We start from the raw sequence: 13,985 nt of genomic DNA, 5'->3' as shown, positions 1-13,985 counted from the left end.
CTAATGACCAGTTAGTATATCAAAAAGAGGATCTATGTGCTCAGTCTACATTCCTAGAAGTGGTTAGGTAAGAAGTTAGGGGTCTATCAGTATGCTTATATAAAAAAGGAGGGTCTCACCCTAAATTGCACAAGAAATAAAGCTATCTGCCTAACCTAGGAGACAGGTGTTGTTTCGCTTGGCTTTGGATGCTTGATAGGCATTTTAGATAAATACACTATCAGGAGTTCTTGGAAGCACACAAGAAAATCATTTTAAGAACAAGCTAATATATATAAATATCACCAAGACTTCTTAAGCCATGGCTTGACCTTTGGAAAAGTCCTTGACTTTTCCAGGTAGTAGCTTTCGTGATAGTAGCTAAATTTCATTACGTTTTCCTGCAGCCTGCATCAGGTGGGAGTTGGGAGAAGCCAGTGGACCAGAGGCTGAGCTCCGTGTGAGCTCTTTACTACAGAATGGCATGTAAGTCTTGGTGCTGGAGATGTTGCACAGCCAGGTTAGCCACTCAGACTCTGGGCTGAAGCCAGGGCCAATGCATGTCCTGGGGGAAATAATGACAGATACCTCTAGGGACCAGGTTGACTAGAAGAGTCCCATGGAGCTCTACAGTGAGACCCAGGGTTGCTGTCTCTGTCATCTCCTCCAGCCTCAGAGATGGCCAGAAGCTTCCTGGAAAGATGATTTCTAAATATCTACCCCCACACTCCCCTGGAAATGCCCTCCTCCTCCTCCTCCTCCTCCTCCTCCTCCTCCTCTTCCTCCTCCTCCTCCCCCTCCTCACATTCCCACTTATCCTCTAATGCTGCTACTCACCCACTAGTGCCCAGTTCATTATGACCTCTTCATGGAATTTCGTCTTCTTTCTCAGTATCACCCACACAGCCCTTCTCCAAGGAAATTGCTCACGTCTATGCTCATCAGTGGCTGGTGGGTCTGAGTGTCCCCTGCTTCCATGTGAGCTGAATCAATCAGTGCTCCACAAGGTCTCTCAGAGCTGCACACTGTGGGCTGGTGGCTGAGGCACATAGACCCAGCTCCTAGCCACACAGTTACCGTCTAGTCTCGGAAAATTGCCACACTCATATCTATATGTTGTCATTCAACTTTAAATTCATGTTTGCAGTCTCCACTAGCCATAAGAAAGGCTGACTGGGGTACTTGAGAGAGCATGGCAGGAGAGTCTGATCCTAGTTGGGAACCTCAGAAAGGCTTCCCCCAGGGATATAACATCTGGAGACCACCACAGCTATAGCTACTAATTCCCATTATAGGGCTGGCACATAGCTCAATGGGATAGTGCTTACCCAGCAAGTTTGAGGCCCTGGGTACACCAATACCATTTTAAAATGAAAGAAAAGAAATTAAAAGTACAATGTTTTTCCAGCATAGTAAGAGACAAGATACCGATTTGTCTTCCAAACAGAAACTGGACATTTGACTTTTAAAAATGATTGTTGCTTAAGTATTTTTCAATATGGTTTCTTACCTTCACAGTCACATGTTTGCTCTTCACTATAAAAATCGTGTGTTTAAAGTTTTTTCCAAAAAGGAAGAAGTGAGGGTAGGAGAAGAGGGAGCCACTCAAGCATCAGGGACAGCATGTGCAAAGGTCCTGCAGTCAGCGGCATGGGTGAGGAGCGAAAACGGCATTCAAGTAGCTAGAGCAATAAGGCAGGAAGAGTTGGTCAATGAAGCAGGAGCGATAGGTGGGGGCCTTGTTTCCCACACAGGGGAACAGTGCCAGCAAACTTGTGCCTCGAAGGTGACCCTCTAGCAGTTGGCTACCTGTCCTTGCATCTAAGTGCCAGACTAGTACATGCTACAAGGTGTGTGCTCAGTATGTAGTGCTGAGATGCAACTGCCACACAGCCACCCGTTTGCAGACAGCTGGCCGTCACCCAGTCCCCCTGTTCTCTGGGACAGAAGGCCCGTGCTAGTCATGGCAATTCTGTCCCCTGGGAAGTGTCCCCCCTACTTCTTCACAGCATCTGCAGAGGCACCTCCTGTGTCTGCTCAAGCCATCCCACCCTGCCTGGGTGCTGCTCACCCCACTGCCTTTCAGATCTTGACTCATCTTCCCAGAAAAAGCCAGGTCCTCCCTCTCAAAGGTTTCCCAGCCCACCTGGTTGTGAACTGGCTGACCTCATGAATGAATGAGCAAGTAAATCCGTGGGTTTGACTTTGATGTAATCGACACCTCTTAGTCAATTCTTAAAGCCTACACCACATGGGTGTGCTCATCCATCCTCAAACTCACCAACCTCCATGATGAAACCATTCTATGTTACTGACAAGGAAACTCAAGCTTAAGAAGACCAAATAACCTTCCCAAGGATTCACAGCTAGAAAACCACAAAATGGAAGTCCTGTGAGCATTCTTACTCCATTTGTCCATCAATCCATCCATCCATTCATTTTCCTACCCATCCATCTACCCAATCATCCATTCTCTGACCCATCCATCTATCCACCTACATACCAATCTATCCATCCCACTGACCCATCTATTTATCCTTCTCCCATTCATCCATCCATTTACTCATCCATCTACCCACCTGTCCATCTACATATTCTTCTCATTGATCCATCCATCCATTCTTTGATCCATCTATTCATCCACCCATTCATGTACCCACAAACCTATCCATTCTACTGATCCATGCATCTATTCGCCTACCCAATCCATTGACCAATCCATCCATATAAGCCCTTATTCATTTATCCATCTGTCCATCTATCCACCTAGTCATCATCCCCGCACTGATCCAACCACCCATCTATCCACTTTGTGTCATGGATTGTTCTATGAACTTAAGTTATACCAGCTAACAAAAATCTACAAAGATAGTCACCCTCATGGAGGCTTTGAACTATTTGGAAAGGCAAAATATAAGCAAGGTATGCAATAAGGAAGACATTTATCTGAGCAGGCAAAAGTGGCTGCCTGGGTGTGTTGGTGGTATATACGTGTGGTGGTGGTAGAGGGGTCATGATCTAGCAGGGGATGCTCGTTACCTAAACAGCTAAATGATCCACAATGCAAAGTCTGTTACATGGCTGGCCCCGGGTGCTGCTCACATAGTGGTCTGATGCCTGTACTCTGCTGACCCAGACAGAGATGAGCCCTTTCAATGTACATTCCTGATACCAGAATCCCATTGTGATTCAGCATGCCTTCCACAGGGTGCATGAAGACCTGGCACAGCTTTTGGGCATCTCTCCAGGCACATGCAGGGGCCAGGCCAGGAATCTGGCTTTCTGTCTGTGCCAGCTCAGCCCATAACTTCACCTGCCCCAGTTGAAGTCGTTTTTGTGGGACACACCAGGAGTGGCAGGCTGATGTGTTGGCAGGGAGGGCCACCAGTGGGAAGTCCCCGTGTTCTGGCCTGTGTCCCTGTGTAGCTTGAGCCTGGGCTCCCATTCCCATTTGTGCAGCCACAGGGCTGGCTTCAGAAAACCCTCCAGCTGACAAACAGCCATTCATCCAGGCTTACACTGAATCAGCAGGTGCCAACTGAGCGTCTGCTATGAACCAAGACAGTGTACCAGACACAGCGAAACCAGAAGTGGGAGAACCTGCCCAAGCACAGTCTGGGAGGAGATTACCACATGACCTTAATCCCCTGCATCTCCTAATGTCCGAGTCAGGCCCAAGGAGAGAGCTCCCTGCCTTGCTGGTCACCACAGTGATGCTCAGCTTTTACAACAGGTGTGCAAGGCCAAGGCAGTTTTTGTTCTTTAGGAAGCCTGTACACCATTCACACTCAGTTCCCCGACTTCCATTCATCTCTGACCTACCCGCACAATTTTGGCTGAACCATTTCCTCTTTTGAGTTACAGGCGTTCCTTGACTATGGCTTTGGTCCATACCAGTGAGCTCACCCCACCCCAAGTTGAAAATATCTGACATCTAATTGTCTGAGCACCACAGCTCAGGAAACCAGCATCCTGTAGCATGTGGGTTGTTTCTTCTCATTGCAGAGGTGATGGGAAGGTGTGACACAGACTCCATGTCTAGAAAAAATGAACAAAACGTAGAATTTCACAGATTTTTTGCCACCTCATAGAGTTCAAAACATCCTAACTGTGTTAATTGGACAAGTTCTATCTTTAAAATTATTCATATTAAAAATAAAATTGGGGCCGGGTGGCGGTGGCACATGCCTTTAATCCCAGCACTTGGGAGGCAGAGGCAGGCAGATCTCTGTGAGCTCGAGGCCAGCCTGGTCTGCAGAGCAAGATCCAGGACAGACACCAAAACTACACAGAGAAACCATGTCTCGATAAAACTAAACTAAAGTAAAGTTGAGACTGGCAAGATGGCTCAGCAGGTAAAGGCAGTTGCCATCAGAGCTGATGACCCCAAGTTCAATCCCCAGGACCCACACGGTAGAAGGAGAAGAATGGACTCTCATAAGTTGTCCTCTGACTGTGAGAATGCAATGTTAGAGTTCAGATACTGGTTGCAGTTCCTGCAGCAGCCCTTCCCCACACACACACACAGATGCCCACAGGCACCCCACTGAGACTATGAGGCTCTAGCCAACAGACTTCCCCAAGCCAGCGTTTCTCTCATAGGGAAGAGGGTTATGTCAAATGGCCATTGGTGCCGGGCGGTGGTGGCCTTTAACCCCAGCACTCGTGAGGCAGAGGCAGGCAGATCTCTGTGAGTTCGAGGCCAACCTGGCTGCAGAGTGAGTTCCAGGAAAGGCGCAAAGCTACACAGAGAAACCCTGTCTCAAAAAAACAAAAAACAAAAAACAAACAAACAAAAACCCAAAACAACAACAACAAATGGCCATTGGTGGTCACATATCCTGTGCCCTATCCCTTCCCTTCCTCCTGCCTGGGAATCAGAGAACCTGGCTGCAGGCTTGTGCTGTGAAATCTCCCCTATCCTCAGAAAAGCATATGCAGAGACTCCGTTTCTGCCATGTGAGCCCTGGTTCTGTTCTTCAGAGCCCTGCCCTCTGCCATGTTGTCTGTTTCTGGTGCTGGGACCTGAACTCTGTCCTCAGAGCCTCAGCCATGCTGATGTCTGTCTGTCTGTCTGTCTGTCTGTCTGTCTGTCCTGGGCCTCTTCTAACAAATTTCTACTCTCCTATCCTCACAATAATCCCTAGAATTCCTCTTGGACAAACTTCAAATACTTTAAAAATATTTTTAAAATTATGTGTACGTGTGTGTATATGTACACGTGTGTGCACGTGCACACGTGTGGGTTCACATTCCATGAGTATTTGCACATGAGTACATGTGCCTGCAGAGGGTATTTGCGCACACGTACAGGTGTCCATGGAGGCCGAGACATTGGATCCCCTGCAGCTGGAGTTACAGGTGGCTGTGAGACACCAAAGCTTTTCACTGACTTCCACGTGCATACTGCGGTGAGCCCCAGTCACCTCTCTCTGATCAATGCAATAAAAATTAAAATAAATAAAGTCGTTTAAACAGAAAGACATACATAGAAAACTAATTCAACTTTATCACAGACAGAAATTAATTACACCACCATCAACAGTGGAAGCATGGCCCCTGGAGGAAGAGAGACTTGGTGTCCCTCCGGAGGGTTATCACACTAAAACAGTGCATGGCAAGGAATTGCAGTTCCTCCAGGTATTCCATGCTGGGGCAGAGGAAGGATGAGACACTAGTGCCAGCCAGGGTTGCAGGGGCGGGAGTTCTCATAGATCACCTCACAGCTGAATTAACGCCCCTGTATGTACTAGCTCTTATTTCGTTGTTTTCCGTAAAACTGTAACTCTGCTCCTGAGAGGGCTGAGATGAGTGGGGTGTCTCTCTCCCTAGTTCAGCCAAACTGGAAACTTACTTGGTTTCCTTTACCAATCTCCGTGGTCTAATTTCTTCTAAAACCCTGGGACAGTTTATGGACCCAGGTGAGCTGGTTCTTAAGGGAATTGTTAGGGTCAGAGCCTGGGCCCTGGAAGCCCTAAAAAGTTAACCACCCATCCTCCATGTGCTGATTAAGTAAGCAACGATGGAGAGCAGAAAAAAGGAGATTTGTGTGATGTGGCCACACTGGGAAGAGTGACAAAGAGATCTGATGACTCTCCCAAGTCCATCTTTGGGGTTCTGACAGTTGACTCCAGAATATAGGGAAATATAAATAGGGAAAGAGGCACATATAACTAAATAGTCTTGGTGAAGGCGTGCCCCCCACCCACACACACACTGGCCCATCTTTGTCTGGGCTTCAGTCTGTCTCTGACAAGTTTTCAGAACTGTGAACTCTCTCTGCTTGGAGACAAGCGCCTTCTACAGCTGGCAATAGGCTTCAGCCTTTTCCTTCTCCCAACAAGTCATTCCTAGGGAATTGCAATGTCTTGGGGTCCCCTGCTTCAATAGTCTGATAGCCAAAGGCAGGGGTCAAGAATCTGTATAGAATACCTTCATTTGTATCGGGATAGTTACAGAGCGACAACAGAACACGTGCAGATTAAATTCCACCCAAAAGAGTCAGTGCTGCAGGTCTAGCCTGGGAAAGCCATCATAAAGTTAGTAATGGCCATAAGCTGAGCCTTCCTCCTTGAGGAAATCACAGAGGTCATAAGACTTTGTCACAAGGCTCCATGCCCTGGGTAGAAACAGTTAGAATTTAGGTTGGGAGAAGGGGTGAGGTTCAAGAGAGGGGTACAGAGTGGAAACATCCTTCAGGCCGGCCAGCAATGCAGGCTGGTGGAGTCTGAAGCAGGAAGCTTCAGTCTGGACAGGGAGCGCTAGCAGACCCAGGTCCTGTAAAGATCCCTGTGTGGGGACTAAGGAGGGGAGAGGTCAGCTGGTGTCACCAAACTAGACCAAGAGACACCGCGTTTGCTTGTGTTTCTGGCCGAGGCAGGTGTTTGAGAAGTCTCAAGGACATGTCTAGAAGAACAACAGGCCTGGTTAGTTCATCAAGGATGATAGCAGCTTGCCCTGCCTGTAGCCCTTCTCCATTAAGGGATTTGCTATCTGGAAGGGCCTGTTCCAGCAGGAGGGCTCCGTGTAGGCAACAGGTTCCCTACCTGTGTGATCTGACAGAAACAACAGGAGAATCTTAGTTCTGGAGCTCAAAGGTAGACCCTATGGCTGGGCCTTGGACCAAGGTGGAAGCATTTTTCTTACTTATGTGCCTGACCATTGTGCTTCTTTTGGTTAACTTTTATTTTTATATTTAATCTTTGGCAGTACTAGGGATCGAACCTGGCACCTTGTATGTATTAAGCAAGTATTCTACCACTAAACTGCATCCTTGGATACATTTTTAAGTTTGGGGTTTTACGGAAAGTGATGGAGCTAAGACATTGTGTGGTTTGAAAGGAAATAGCCCCCATAGGCTCATAGGGAGTGACACTATTTGGAGGTGTGGTCTTGTTGGAGGAGAATGTGTCACTAGGGAGTGGGGCTTTGAGGTCTCAGATGCTCAACCCTGCCTAGTGGATCATTCACTTCCTGTTGCCTGCCAATCTAGATGTAGAAATCTCAGCTCCTTCTCCAGCACCATGTCTGCCTGCATGCCACCATGCTTGTCGCCATGATGATAACAGACTAACCCTCTGAACTGTAAGCCAGCCCCAAGGAGATGTTTTCCTTTAGAAGAGTTGCTGTGGTTATGGCATCTCTTCACAGCAATAGAACGCTAAGGTAATCATGGTTTCCAGCAGCTTCCTCTAATGCCTTCATCTTCCATAACTATAGGACACTGGTCACAGTAAAGGAGTAAACATCAGTACTACGCCTGTGAGTGAACTGTGAACATTATTTGAGTCTCACCAGTTGTAACATCAGCATCCTTCCTTCTGCTCCAGGATCCCATCCAGGGTGTGTGATATAATGGGTGACAACTACAAGGGTATCTCTAGGGCCTTGAAGGGGCTGAAGGTGAATGGGAGGCCCCAGAGTCACATGAGATGAAGCTGAACTCTCAGATGGGTTATCTGTTTGGTATGAGATGCTCAGCAAGTCATATGACTACGTTGGTGTTCTCTGAGAGGTGGGCTCTCAGTATCTACTACAGGGGCCTTTATCGGGGACCAGGCGACATACGGTCACATATCTACACAGCACCTCCTTGGTCTCAGTGACCATCAGGACTGCTTCAAGGTCTCATGACCTGGCACACAGGGAGCTGATGTTTTGTTTGCACAGGGTTCTATACAAGTGTTCCTCCAGGAAGAAGGTGATCTCAGGACAGGAATCTCTTCTGTCCTACCATGTGGAAAAGGCAACAGAGAGAATTCTTTGGGGCCTGGAGGTCTGTCAAGACCCAAACCTTTCCTCATCTCACCCTAACTTTGTCCCCAATTGCTAGCAGTGAGATGGCCACTGGGAAGACTAAGAAATGAGCCACACTGCTAGAAGTCACTGGAAGCTCTGGGGAGCACCTCCCACTGGGCAGCTCCACAGTGGGGACAGTGGCCTCAGCTGCAGAGGCTTCTAGTTGGGTGGTGTTCAGGTTCAGCCTTGAAGTAGCACTCTGCTCCCCTGTTGAAGTAAATACACAGATATAAAACAGAAATGGATAAAGACGTAGCTAAACTTAAAAATTTTTACGATGTTTATTCGTGTGTGTGTGTGTGTGTGTGTGTGTGTGTGTGTGTGTGTGTGTGTGTGTGTTGGGGCACACATATGCCATAATGCACTTGTAGAAGTCAAAAGACAACTTACGGGAGTCAGTTCTCTCCTAACTTATGGACTCCAGGGATTGACTAGAGGTCACAAAGCTTGTGAGCTAATACCCCTACCTGCCATTTCACCAACCTGTAGACATAGTTTATTATTTATTTACTTTGAGACAGAGCCTCAATATTATGTGGCCCTGGCTGTCCTGGAGGTTGCTATGTAAACCAGGCTGGCCTCCAACTTACAGAGACCCACCTGCCTCTGCCTCATGACAGCTGGAATTAAAAGTGTGTACCAAATCTGGGGCTTATGCAGGGACGCTTGGCTCAGCCTGGGAGGAGGGGACTGGACCTGCCTGGACTGAGTTTACCAGGTTGATCTCAATCCTGTAGAGAGGCTTTGCCCTGGAGGAGGTGGGAATGGGGTGTGGGCTGAGGAAAAGGGGAGGGGGAAGGGGGAGAACAAGGGAATCCGTGGCTGATATGTAGAACTAAATTATATTGTAAAATAAAATAAAATATAATAAAAAAAAGAAAAGAGAAAAAAAGTTAAAAAAAAAAGTGTGTACCACTATGACTGGCTGTTATAGACATATTTTAAAAGGGCACAGCAGCACATATCTATAATCTCTTGGGTGGTTGAAGGGTCTCTAGTTCAAGGGCAGCCTGGACTACCTTAGCACAAATCTATCTCCAGAATCTGAATGAGAAAACATCTTTATAAAATCAGAAGTGGAGTAGACACATCACAGTGTGTGAGGATGGTAACTGTAGTCAAGGACAGATGATTTTAGACACCTGTCACCTTGGTATCACTGAAGAGGCTTCATGGAGGAGGGTGGACCAGAAACAATCTCAAGAGGATGACCCTTGGGTAGACCCTTATTCTCTCACTGCTCTGCTGTGATTAGGTTTAGGAATTGCAGATGAAATAGGCCTTTGCTTTCCAGGTGGCCCTGAGACCCCAGTGCTGGAGGTGAGCTTAGATGAACTTCTTCCTGGGTCAAAAATAGAAGCTGGGATAGGGGGACACCTTCACTCCTTACCGTCAGGTCTTTCCTAGTTTTCTCTGGAAACTCTGATTCAGTGCTTCTGGGTGAGGTGTGGTGACTTGTATACTGAGGAGAAGCTGATGAGCCAAACTCGGGAAGCCCAAACCCTTCAAGGTGACTTCCTGTCCACACATCAGTTGTAACAATGGACAAGTCAACAGGTCTGGCACTTAGGGTTCCAATCATCTCTCCCCCTACCCTCCCACGCCGTCCACACCTTCACACTCTCTTTGAGTCATCTCCTTCTCTCCCCTTTGTCTCTAGAATGTGCTCATTATACCTTTGCTCTGGGGAACCCACATAATGTCTAGACATTGTAGCCAAGAAGACAGACACATAAGGAGGCAAAAAGCCAAGGTTTGCTCCAGGTGTCGGTATGGGAGGGGCAGACTATGTGGTCCAGAAAGACTGCAGTGGGAGGGTTTGAGCTGTAGCTATGGATGGAAAGGAGGATGTCATGTGGGGGGTTCTAGTCAGAGAACCATGGGAAGGAAGTAGTCAGAAATCATGTAGTAGGAAAGAAATGGCAGAGCTACCTTCTTTGTGTTGATTACGTTTATGTCTTTATTACGCTTTTTAAAGCATGGGTTAGCAGTGTATACAGTCTTCTACCAAGGCACACAGATTTCTTCAACCATTTTTTTCTATTCTCTGTGTCCTCTCCCCTTTCACATCCAGGACTCCAATTATACACGTCAGCAATTCCTGTTTCCTCACAAGATTATGTGGTACGAGATCACCATGGCACTTTTATTGTTTGTTTGTTTAGCTAGCTAACAGTCTTCACCAGTCTGGTCCTTCTGATACATTTTCTTTCTTTTAAAAGAAGTTTTATTTTATTTTTATTTAAGTGAATGTATCTCTCTGTGTGTATGTGCCTATGTGTGTAGATCCCAAGGAGGCCAGAAGAGGGCATCAAATCCCTTGGAGATGGAGTTACAGACTGCTATTAGCTGCCCTATATGGGTGCTGGGAACTGAATTCTGGTCCTTTGCAAGAATAGGAAGTGTCCTTAACTGTTGAGCCATCTCTCCTGATCCATCTATCTACATGTTTCCAAGCTCATCGATCTTCTACTGTTTTAAATTCACACTATAAATTTCTGTTCTCAGATATCAAATTTATCCTCTCAAGAGGTTCAAGTTGGTTCTTTTTATATCTTTTTCTCATATTATAATATATTCCCTATTTACATATATTTTTAAGGGTGGATAGAGCTAGAAAAAAATCATCCTAACTGAGGTAACCCAGATCCCAATAGACCAATAAAATGGTATGTATTTGCTTATATGTGGATATTAGCTTTTAAGTCTTTGATCAGCAGGCTACAATCTGTGTAACTGCAGAGATTAAGCATAGAATAAGGGACTATGAGGGGAGGAAGGACTTCCCAAGGGAGAGGAAATAGAATTTATAGTTATGGAGAGACAGAGGTGAGGTGGTGGGTGGAGACTGGAATGAAAGGATTAAATGGAAAGGAGGAGGGAGGAAGGGGAGCTGAAATTAAAGTCATTTGAGGGACACTTGCCACAGTAGACACTTCCTGAAATATCCACATATATGACATAAGTCTAAGTGGAATCACCAAATAGCAGGGGAATTCCAACAAAACATCTCTTGCTACCAAATGAAACCTCCAGTGCCAGAAATGGATTGTATCTAATTGAGTTGTTAGTAAAATGGGCCACATGGAAACCCCCAAACAACTCAGCTATAGCCAAGGCTATAGGTTACTCTCTACAAACTGATGATAAGGCCCTATTGCTTAAGATAACATGTGTGTGACTCACTGCATATGAAGCAGTTGAGGTGGTGCCTACCTAGAGCCTTCACACCTGTTGACTAGTGTTCATGGTACTGGAAGGTACTCTGCTGCTACCAGAGGAGAAAGGTGAACACCAACCCAGCTACAAACCCTTCAACCTACGATGGTGTCCTGCCTGTAAGATAGGCTCAGGCAATAGTGGCACAAAGCTTGTGGAGTAACCAACCACTCTCTGATTGGAATTAAGGCCCACTCCATGAGATGGGACCCATGCCTGACACCCATGCTCAGGTGGCCAAAGACCTAAGACTAGATAGGACATGGATCTAGGGGGAAACCAAATACCACTATTCATTCTACTATTCTACTAGACCAGTGTCTTGCTCAGACATCATCAGAGAAGCCACCTTGTACAGTAGATGGGAACAAATACAGAGACCCACCGCTGGAAAATGTGCAGAGAGTGAAAGACTTTGGCATATTTGGTCCCAAATGTGATGTCTCCATCAAAGCCCTCCCCTCGGGGCTCAGGGAACTCTATAGAAGAGGCAGAAGGATTGTAAGAGCCAATGGGGTTGGAAGACACCAGGGAAGCAAGGCCTTCTAGAAGCAAAATGACTGACACACACATGATGCATAGAGACTGAGGCAGAATGCACAGGGTCTAAACCGGATGGGATCCCAGAACTGAGAGGGGAAGTGGACACAAGCCCCCATCCCTAACCCAGAACCTGTCTACCTCCAAGTGATAATCACTTGCAAAGGAAAAACTAGTTTTCTCCAATGGCGTCTCACTGGGTATACAAATCACTCGTAAGGGCAGGTCCAGTGCCCAACAGTAGACAGCCAACACAAAACAAAGTCAATGATATTTTTGGAGATCTTTTTGTTTTTGCTTGTTTGTCTCATAATGCTTTTTCTGAGCTCCTCCCACTACACGTCTTTTGTTATATGTTATATTTTCCAATTTTTTGTTTTTATGGGACTTCTCTGTATGTGAATGTGTGCATCTCTGCATCTGTATATATTTCTTGTGTTTTTGACTCTTTTTTTTCTGGTGTTTGTTTTCTTCTATCCTTTTTTTTTAATCTTATTTTGTTTTTATCATTTTTAGATGTCTGTTTTTCTAGTGAGGGAGAGAAAGAAAGCGTGGATTTGGGTGCTTGGGGAAATAAGAAGAATCTTGGAAGAGTTAGGGGAGGGGAGACTGTGATCAAAATATATTGTTAAAAAATCCATTTTCATGAAAAAAAAATATTAAGGTATACTTTAAGAGACTGTTTTAAAATCCTGCCTGTGAATTCCTTGAGTAAAGTCATGACTGGGACTGTTCCTGTCACCTCACGTTTCTTCTGGCATCAAGTAACATTTTCCTATTGTGAACCAGAGTTCTGTGGAGAAGCCACAGCATATTCAAGGGCTTGACCCAGGGTGACTAGAACATCATGATTGTGGAGAAATGGAATGCTGCAGATCAAGGGCCAGAGTAATCCCAACTATTTATAGTCCCTTTTAATAGGCAATTGCTATCAGCTTCTATATCCTGCTACCCACTCAGTTGGTATGCACAGCTAATCTTGCCAGACCTCAGCCCTCCACCAACTCCAAAACTAAGACTGTGACAAATACCTGAATCTCATAAAAACAGATTTTCTCGTATTATAGCTTAGTCAAGGATCCCACAAAGCCACTGGTATATGAACTGTTTGGGACTTTCTTTTTTTGACAGGACCATAATGTGTAGCCTTTTCCATGGTGGAGGGTGTCATTCAGGGCCACTTAGATCTGTCTTTTCTGGCCATAGCTAAGAGTAAGTGATTTTTTACATTTCCTGTAAAGCACAGTTATGATTTTATGCTAACACTATTCTTTGACTGTCTAGAAATTTGGGGTTGAATATTGGCCATTGTGACATTATTATTTTGCTGTCTGGTCTTATCAAGGCATGTGGTTGAGCTCTAGGATTAGTCTAGTGCAACTTTAAACCACAATTAGCTCAGTGTCAATGACACTATGTGACATCTCCCAGCTTCCCATGGGCTCTCCAGTTGGATGGTCTTACTTGAATATATCATTTCCTAGTGTCTCAGTGGTTCTACACATTTTTTGCTCATTTTTTGGAGGGGTAGAGTGGGGAGTGGGGATCTGTTTATACCCATTTATAAGTCCAATCTCAGTTCCTCTGCTTTGGACAAAAGTGTAACCCAAACTTCACCATGCATTTTCTGTGCTCCTGGCACGTTGAGGGAGCCAAAGCGTTCTCATCACCCTGATCTCCCCGTCCATTTCCTGTCAGCACCACTCCTCAGAGGCAAGCTGCTCATTTAACTCAATTTCAGCTCAGTGACCCGTTCAGCAAGCACTCACAGAACATTTAGTGTTGGCCAAACAGTAGGTCATCAGGGAGGACAAGACCGGCAAGAGCCCTGACTCACACAGTGTTCAATAACACACAGATGTGAAATCACAACAGTGGTAATTGTTTTGCCTACAAGCTCATGGTAGCATAGAGACATCTACGGGAGCCATTTTCCTCATGCGTGTCGT

Source organism: Peromyscus leucopus, chromosome 14, assembly GCF_004664715.2.
Source record: "Peromyscus leucopus breed LL Stock chromosome 14, UCI_PerLeu_2.1, whole genome shotgun sequence".
Lineage (NCBI taxonomy): Eukaryota > Metazoa > Chordata > Mammalia > Rodentia > Cricetidae > Peromyscus > Peromyscus leucopus.
Note: the sequence above shows the minus strand (reverse complement) of the source record.